The sequence below is a fragment of the Opisthorchis viverrini genome (genome assembly GCF_000715545.1).
Source record: "Opisthorchis viverrini unplaced genomic scaffold opera_v5_44, whole genome shotgun sequence".
In the NCBI taxonomy this organism is placed as follows: Eukaryota; Metazoa; Platyhelminthes; class Trematoda; order Opisthorchiida; family Opisthorchiidae; genus Opisthorchis; species Opisthorchis viverrini.
This window is the reverse complement of record NW_008751700.1, coordinates 81,521-91,049: the sequence shown is the minus strand read 5'-3', so window position 1 is coordinate 91,049 and position 9,529 is coordinate 81,521.

Here is a 9,529-nt window from a genome sequence, read left to right as displayed (position 1 = left end):
GTGGCTTAAGCGACGTCAACACGGAGCACATACTTCTCTATTCGAATGGTCAAGCATATATAAATAGCAAAAATTATTTACAGGATCGGAACCCGCGCATGGTTTGCACTCACAAGACCCACGTACTTTCCAGAGATTTCGGCGAATAACTTCAGCTCCACAAATATATGTTAATTATGTTCACTGTTGGTGGTTCATTCTTGAGCGTACTTCGCGTCACCTCACTACAGTAGCCAACATATTCACTGGCGGCTGTCACCGATGACCTTGATTTGCTCATTTGAAAGATTTCTCCACGTAGATAATTTGCAGAATAATTTCCTATATTGTAAAGTGGTAACCCTGAAAACGTCATAGCTTTCGATAACTCATTTCAGTTGTACGAATACTGAGCGGCGACCCAGCATGAGGGTGGCGATCCACAACCAAGTACTCGCCGTCGCGCGCGCTCCTGGCCTACGTCTGCCGATGTGTTCAATTATCGACTTATTGCACCGGCGGCCTCCCACTCATAGAGAATGCAATTGTCAGAACAAATACAATGAATAAAATTTTGTCAGGCCTCCCTTTCAAGTGGCGTTTAGTTGTCTCGGGATATCATCGTGAAGTGCACAATTCAAGGGATCTAGACACTAGTTAGCAAAGTTGCCACTGAATCAAGACTGATAAACTTGAACCATGTGGACAACACTGGCTTACTATTTGATCATCATCTTCCGACACCGTCTTTCCTGAAGTGAACGTTGGACGGTGTTTAATTTCAGTGTTCGATTTGCATCTTCAGACTACAATGTATTGTCCGGTGGTTTCTTCCCTAATTAGACCTCGGGGGAAGAAATCTGAGTTTTTCAACGGAACCGCGTTGTGCTCAGTCAGTGTGCCGGAGTATAACCAAGCAAGTCAAGGGGTTGTGATATAAAAATGCCCAGATGCTCTCAACCATATGAACACGTACTGTGGGATCATGTAGGATGTGTCCGAGATCCTGAAGGCTGCACTATTTTTCTGTTTTCTGCGGCGGTTGGCGCATTCGACAAAAAGCTGAGTTACTCCGTTGGACAAGGGCGGGCGCGGGGATTATTGTTGTAATTCGAGATGAACAGAGCGATGCACGACCCTGTTCAAGGAATTTTGGGAGAGGCGTGAAAAAATGATGGTGTAGCAGTTGCATCCGTTAATCGCATACATGCTGTGCATCCCGAGGGAGACCCAAGGACTGAAATGATCAGACTCCCCGATCCTAAACGGAGGCAGTTAAAAGGCCAGTGTTGGGTCAGAGACGTGAAGTCACCTTTGAGTTTGCCCTTGACTGAATCACTTAGTTATCCCCATATTGAGTTTTTGGGTGAATTGATTGGAATTCCATCGGCCCACTTTTGTTTGCGTTATGCCCCTCAGAGAGTATGTTTAACCGTGCGTGTCACCGCCTGTCTTCGAAAGGAAATCATTGTATTGTTTAAATTAGACAAATAATCAGTTGTTCTCTTGCTCGGCCATTTTCTCAGCTTCTCAAAATACGTTAACTCCACCTACGAGGCACAATTCCCAATAAAACCGTAAAGCCTTTTCACAACACCAACGAAGCATCAACCGCTCGCTTGTGATACACGAAATCGCACTCTGCCTTTGTGCCAGACACCCAACAAGATAAAGCTAAAGTCAATGAATTCTTTTCGTGGAGTATAACGAACGCGTAATTTGGCAACAGGCAGTGCGCTCCTGTTGAGTTGTCTACCGAGGTGCCTTTCCCATCAGCGTGCTGACATCTGCTCCTGATTTCTTGAGACAAGCTTGCGTTTGTGTATTCTGGTGGCAATTTTTCTTCCAGTCCGGCCAACATAGCGTTTGTCGCGGTCGTTACACGGAAGTGCCTAGATCATGTTTGTCTTCTTCAGTGTATCCAACCTTCCTTTTAGTTCCGACGGGGTTTTTCTGAATATGTTTACAGGCTTAAAAGAGACTGTTATTACGTGTTATCGCAACTTTTTTGCAGTCATCCGTTGCGACGTTTTTTTTATATGTTCGTAGGCGGGATCCCATTCTGTTCTGGCTGTACCGGCAACTCAGCTTCGTGCCGGTTTCGCAAGCATCCGCACATGAAGTTCTTCGAATGGTCATTATTTTGGAATGTCTGATAAAGTCTTTGCTTTTCTTCATCAAGCCGAAAATATGGGTACTATATTAGGACGACACATTTGCCATCGTAAAGAATCAACCGCCAAACAACGTATATCCCGACATTTACCTCACAATGAAAGCGGAGGAAAACAACAAATTAACGTTCCTGGGTGTGCCAGTCACAAGGACAACAGATAGCCAACTGAAATATACAGGCAAGAAAAAACACAGGGGAGAAACGTTCACAAACAAGACATTCTAAAATAATGGCTACTCAAGAAACTTCGTTCGGCGATGCCTAAAATACCAAGCTGATTTGCCAACATAGCCAGAACAGAGTAGGATCGCGTTGCCATACATGGCAAAACGTCAGGGAGATGACTGCAAGAAGTTTGCAGCAATACGTAATAACACCGTTCTTAAAACTGAAAGAAAGACTGGATGCAATGAAGGGGACGAACGTGATCTACATACTTCTGTGTAACGATTGCGACGAACGTCGTGTTGGCCAGACTAGAAGAAAACTTGCTACCGGAATGCATGAACACAAGCTTGTGAGCAGGAAACATTAAACGATGTCAATTGTTTTGATTCCCGGAGACAAAGAAGGACATCAGTGCTTAAGGACACAATGCTTAAGTACTTGCGCACTAAAGAAAAACGCGAGAACGAAAGTTTGCCGGGACATGGTCCGCCACGGAAAAAATTAATCAATAAACACATCGATGTCAACCCCATCTATCAGCCGCTGCTGCCGTCACTGCACAATCACGGGGCTCTGAACCATATGGGGGAACAAGCAACCCGGCAATAACCAACTGACCAGTGGAACCAAATAAACACTACTAAAAATAGGAGGTTGCTGAACCAACCAATCGGGTGGAACAAATTGAGACCCCGAAGCAGAAGAGAATGGCCCAACCGCAAGAGGTGAACAGGACTGCCGAATTTATAGCGCTCAGGAAACCACGACGCAATTCACAAATTAAGCAAAAGCTACTTCAGGACTAATCAAACGCTTTAGAGCTATTGGATACTGTTTAGGGACTATATAAGCACAGGCAGAGTAGGAATAATCCATCAATTGAAATCCATATCTGGCTGGTGATGAAGCCTTTGCAGTCCGACTGTCGAGCTCGCCGAACAGACCAAAAACCGAACGTACTGTCAAGTTATGGGACAACATAGTCATTGATATGACTGTGGCCAGCTGGTTGGCTTGTAAAGCCGCTGGCTACCCAAGATATCTGGAACTACCAAGTTAAATGCTTACCTTTTCAAGTAGATAGTTGTTAAACTTCTGCTCATTGGGGCAGAATACCCGTTTTCGGTTAGCCTTAGGCTCCGTAACCGCGGTCGTGTTCATTTAGTACGATCTAGTGCGGCTATTGTTATTCGGCGGGTAAAAATGATCTCCTGTGGAACAAGATGTTCTCAAATTCACCACACCAGGCGTATAAACATGTGCCTAATGGGTCTTTCCGCGACCAGTTGATGTGGGTAAATTTTCTAAACAAGCAATTTCTAAGGTCATTAAGTACCTCGAGATAAGAAAGTGTTCGATTAAATGAAATGGCTCAACTGGCGGGAAAACGTGATTGGCTAAAGCTGAAAGCATGTTCAAGAATTTCTGTAAGGGGCAGAAGACTTGCTCCGTACGCAATTTTTAGTGCCCTCCTAGAGCTCGAAGCGCAAGTATGTGTCCGTCTGTCCCGGGAAGCGTAATACGGAGAACCATGACAGAACACTGGTCACATGGTTGCATGGACGTGGTGCCTTAAGTCATGGAGTTTCAAACAATTGGCAAAAGATCTAAACGTTTTCGTAAATTGAGGCCTAGGCCCGGAGGTCAGATTTCCTTTGACAAACTGCCAAATATCACGATGAAAGCAGTACGGCACAGCTAACAGCAGAAGTCTCACGGTTAAAATGTTCCTAGTTAAGAGGCCCTCAGTAGTCTAGGAGGGTTGCCTTCTGAATCCATACTCCACATATATATATACATCATGGGCTAATTAGCATGACACCAACCGCGAAAAACCAATATAAATTGAGGAAATACCCCATGCCGTTAGTTAAAACTATTCAAAGTTTGCATCTTCCATGATATCATTCTAAACGAATACAGTCCATGTGCACGGCCACATTGCGGCACGCAGTCTGTACTACCTATTGCAATGCGAGACGAAAATTAATCCAGTCACATTGGATGGTTGAACAAAACCAGCTCACGTGTGCAACAGAAGGTGTGCGAAGTCCGTGATCTTCGATCGACTTGCTAGAAGCGTTCACTCCATTCCTTCCAACTAAGGAACGCTTCTATTGTACCAGGAACTAGAAATAATGTTCCGCTTTTTTCGATGTTTCGATGAGTGTGCGTGCTCTGGCAGGAAATTCTGAAGGCTTTCGGGTTGCACCGTGTTAACTGTGTTACCAGATGCTTCAAGTGAATAGAAGTAAGGAGTTATCTCTATTTAATCCAGAGCGAAAAACAACAATTCCGACACTGCCTTAGCTTTACAAAGTGAAAATTTTGAAGGCCAAAAATCCCCTGGGGCATGAAATCATACTCCAATAGCGATCCCTACATTCGCTGTCACCTACAAGGCGTTTTTTAGCCCACATTATCACTGCAAAGTCCTGCTAAATGCGTGAAACATCAGCGACGCTGGAGAGTTATTCCACCTGACTTTTCCGCCAGAGGTATGATTGTTCCGGTGGACGATAAAATTTGGTGAGCTGCAGAAATATGAACGTAGATCATAATGTATTTTGGTTAGGGCACATACGCAACAAACCGCAACATTCTGGTACAAAAAGTTTACTCGCAAAGGTTTTGCAGCTAAGAGCATTGCGCGGTCAATGGGCTGCCAAACTGAAGCACGGTTTGAATGCCTAAAGTGCATAAATTAGTAAAAGATGGATTATTAAAGCAAGCTTGAAAATGTTCAAAACAATGTGGAGAAATTATTCCGTTAAATCTTCGCGTACTTTGAATGGGTTACATATAATTCGACGTTTATCAAATCAAGTGCTTGTCTTAACATTGAAAAACGTGACAACACGGCTTAAAATGCTCTTCATCTATCTCTTTTTCCACGCAATCTCTTTGGTACGGTACTCACAACTCAATTCAATAAGCGGTTTGCCGAAAATCTTTATTCGTGTTTTGAATGTTTAGAAATAGCCATGTATCCAAATCTTCCCGCGCAAAACCTCTCAATTGCTTTAGTCATGTGTAACCAAAGTTCTGTGAAGAAACCTGCCTTAGATGCAACTTCTAAAAAACCACATTGCTGTCATTTCTGTTGTTATACACCATATGCATACATATATTTCTGATATCATACATCTTGAAACCGTTTTACCAAAGTGCCGCCAGAACCAGACAAGAAAGTCAAAGCTGGAAAAATAAAATAACTGGCTTAAACTCAGTCATTTGTGCAATAACAAGAGAGAGAGAGCGGAGAAGAAATCCGGTGACGGATCTCGGAACCGAACCGCGGATTTGCCGATCACAACAACCCGACCAGCTGTGGCAACCGGCCAAGGAACGGCGTTGATGGAAACATTCGCTGATATATTTAAATATTTGAAACTTGAGTGGGAACCTTTATTAAGCGGCTGGGCTTATTCGAATCGATCGTATGTTCGGGTTTGGTTCGCGCATGATCGATATTCTAAAGACTCGAAGCAAATTCACGGATTCAAGGATTGATACACAGGATCGAGCCTTTTGCCCAAGTTTCCCGGGACAGTTTTGTTCTTGTCGGTCAGTGGCTGTTGTTCACCTGAAAGGCACAAGTGAAAAAAGGGCGTAGCACTGCTCTTTATGTTCTCAGCACGGGGCAGTATGCATGCCAGCGCGAGGATTCGCATAAATAAATGTCTAATAGTGCTTTAAATTGGGTTCGAGAAGCAGCGTGTACAACTGTCGGAGGAAGGTCATTCCACAATTTTCTAAACAAGCAATTTCTAAGGTCATTAAGTACCTCGAGATAAGAAAGTGTTCGATTAAATGAAATGGCTCAACTGGCGGGAAAACGTGATTGGCTAAAGCTGAAAGCATGTTCAAGAATTTCTGTAAGGGGCAGAAGACTTGCTCCGCACGCAATTTTTAGTGCCCTCCTAGAGCTCGAAGCGCAAGTATGTGTCCGTCTGTCCCGGGAAGCGTAATACGGAGAACCATGACAGAACACTGGTCACATGGTTGCATGGACGTGGTGCCTTAAGTCATGGAGTTTCAAACAATTGGCAAAAGATCTAAACGTTTTCGTAAATTGAGGCCTAGGCCCGGAGGTCAGATTTCCTTTGACAAACTGCCAAATATCACGATGAAAGCAGTACGGCACAGCTAACAGCAGAAGTCTCACGGTTAAAATGTTCCTAGTTAAGAGGCCCTCAGTAGTCTAGGAGGGTTGCCTTCTGAATCCATACTCCACATATATATATACATCATGGGCTAATTAGCGTGACACCAACCGCGAAAAACCAATATAAATTGAGGAAATACCCCATGCCGTTAGTTAAAACTATTCAAAGTTTGCATCTTCCATGATATCATTCTAAACGAATACAGTCCATGTGCACGGCCACATTGCGGCACGCAGTCTGTACTACCTATTGCAATGCGAGACGAAAATTAATCCAGTCACATTGGATGGTTGAACAAAACCAGCTCACGTGTGCAACAGAAGGTGTGCGAAGTCCGTGATCTTCGATCGACTTGCTAGAAGCGTTCACTCCATTCCTTCCAACTAAGGAACGCTTCTATTGTACCAGGAACTAGAAATAATGTTCCGCTTTTTTCGATGTTTCGATGAGTGTGCGTGCTCTGGCAGGAAATTCTGAAGGCTTTCGGGTTGCACCGTGTTAACTGTGTTACCAGATGCTTCAAGTGAATAGAAGTAAGGAGTTATCTCTATTTAATCCAGAGCGAAAAACAACAATTCCGACACTGCCTTAGCTTTACAAAGTGAAAATTTTGAAGGCCAAAAATCCCCTGGGGCATGAAATCATACTCCAATAGCGATCCCTACATTCGCTGTCACCTACAAGGCGTTTTTTAGCCCACATATCACTGCAGAAGTCCTGCTAAATGCGTGAAACATCAGCGACGCTGGAGAGTTATTCCACCTGACTTTTCCGCCAGAGGTATGATTGTTCCGGTGGACGATAAAATTTGGTGAGCTGCAGAAATATGAACGTAGATCATAATGTATTTTGGTTAGGGCACATACGCAACAAACCGCAACATTCTGGTACAAAAAGTTTACTCGCAAAGGTTTTGCAGCTAAGAGCATTGCGCGGTCAATGGGCTGCCAAACTGAAGCACGGTTTGAATGCCTAAAGTGCATAAATTAGTAAAAGATGGATTATTAAAGCAAGCTTGAAAATGTTCAAAACAATGTGGAGAAATTATTCCGTTAAATCTTCGCGTACTTTGAATGGGTTACATATAATTCGACGTTTATCAAGTGCTTAAGTTGTCTTAACATTGAAAAACGTGACAACACGGCTTAAAATGCTCTTCATCTATCTCTTTTTCCACGCAATCTCTTTGGTACTACCCACACAACTCAATTCAATAAGCGGTTTGCCGAAAATCTTTATTCGTGTTTTGAATGTTTAGAAATAGCCATGTATCCAAATCTTCCCGCGCAAAACCTCTCAATTGCTTTAGTCATGTGTAACCAAAGTTCTGTGAAGAAACCTGCCTTAGATGCAACTTCTAAAAAACCACATTGCTGTCATTTCTGTTGTTATACACCATATGCATACATATATTTCTGATGTCATACATCTTGAAACCGTTTTACGATAGTGCCGCCAGAACCAGACAAGAAAGTCAAAGCTGGAAAAATAAAATAACTGGCTTAAACTCAGTCATTTGTGCAATAACAAGAGAGAGAGCGGAGAAGAAATCCGGTGACGGATCTCGGAACCGAACCGCGGATTTGCCGATCACAACAACCCGACCAGCTGTGGCAACCGGCCAAGGAACGGCGTTGATGGAAACATTCGCTGATATATTTAAATATTTGAAACTTGAGTGGGAACCTTTATTAAGCGGCTGGGCTTATTCGAATCGATCGTATGTTCGGGTTTGGTTCGCGCATGATCGATATTCTAAAGACTCGAAGCAAATTCACGGATTCATGGATTGATACACAGGATCGAGCCTTTTGCCCAAGTTTCCCGGGACAGTTTTGTTCTTGTCGGTCAGTGGCTGTTGTTCACCTGAAAGGCACAAGTGAAAAAAGGGCGTAGCACTGCTCTTTATGTTCTCAGCACGGGGCAGTATGCATGCCAGCGCGAGGATTCGCATAAATAAATGTCTAATAGTGCTTTAAATTGGGTTCGAGAAGCAGCGTGTACAACTGTCGGAGGAAGGTCATTCCACACAGCCACCACCCGAAATGAAAAACATTTTGTCTAATGAATGTGTGTGCCCTGAGCTTGAAAATTTTCTCACTATGTCCCCGCCGGGTGTTTGCTGGGTCAACGGTAAAAAGCCTGTTTGCCAAGCTTTGTTCAAACAGGGCGTAAGTAAGAATTAGGTCCCCTCGGGGGCGACGGTACTCCAGGGGAAAGAGATCAAGCATCGCGAGACGCGTCTCGTAGTCCACGGATTTGAGGCCGGCAACCATTCTCGTGGCGGCCCGCTGGACACGCTCAATAAGGGAGACGTTTCCAAATGCAAGAGAATAATTGGCGCGTATTGTAGAGTCCATTACGTTGACACTTGAAATTCCCCAAATTTATTCTGTCCCTATGTATAACTCCAATTTCGCGTTTAAGCCATGTATATGAATGGGTGTGTGTTTGTCCTTACCACTTCACTCATTTGGCCTTGAGGCCATCCATCTACTTGTGGCCGGATTTGCGCACGTATGACTTTCACGCGGGAGCCTGTTTGCTCATTTGGATCTTACTTTCGTAGTCCAAATGAACCATGTGTGCTGAGCATCTACTGTCGAGGTTTGCATAATTTGTGAACTTGTCCTACAATAACAGTATTTACAGAAACTCAGTTCCGTTTTAGCTTTGCTTTCCCGAATCTTCTGGCGTTACGAGTCGAAGATACCGTTTGCTCATTACGCCTACAGTAAACCCTAGGCTGAAAGTGCCAAACTCAGATGACTATATAAAAATTGCGTAAATGTGCTGATAAGCAAGCAGTCATATGAGCCAGAAACACGTTCCGAACTAGTTACAGGTGCAGTGGTCTGGCTATCCAACAAGTTAGTTTACCAGGAATGTGTGGCAAAGAAATAAAAATAATTACGCTAGGTTGGGTAAACAAAAATAAAGGGGTTAGATGGAACAGACTCACCAACAATTGCTATCTTTAAAATAGTTTGTCGTTGGCCCAGGTCAGCGAATGAACAATAATCCAATTAGGTTGGTC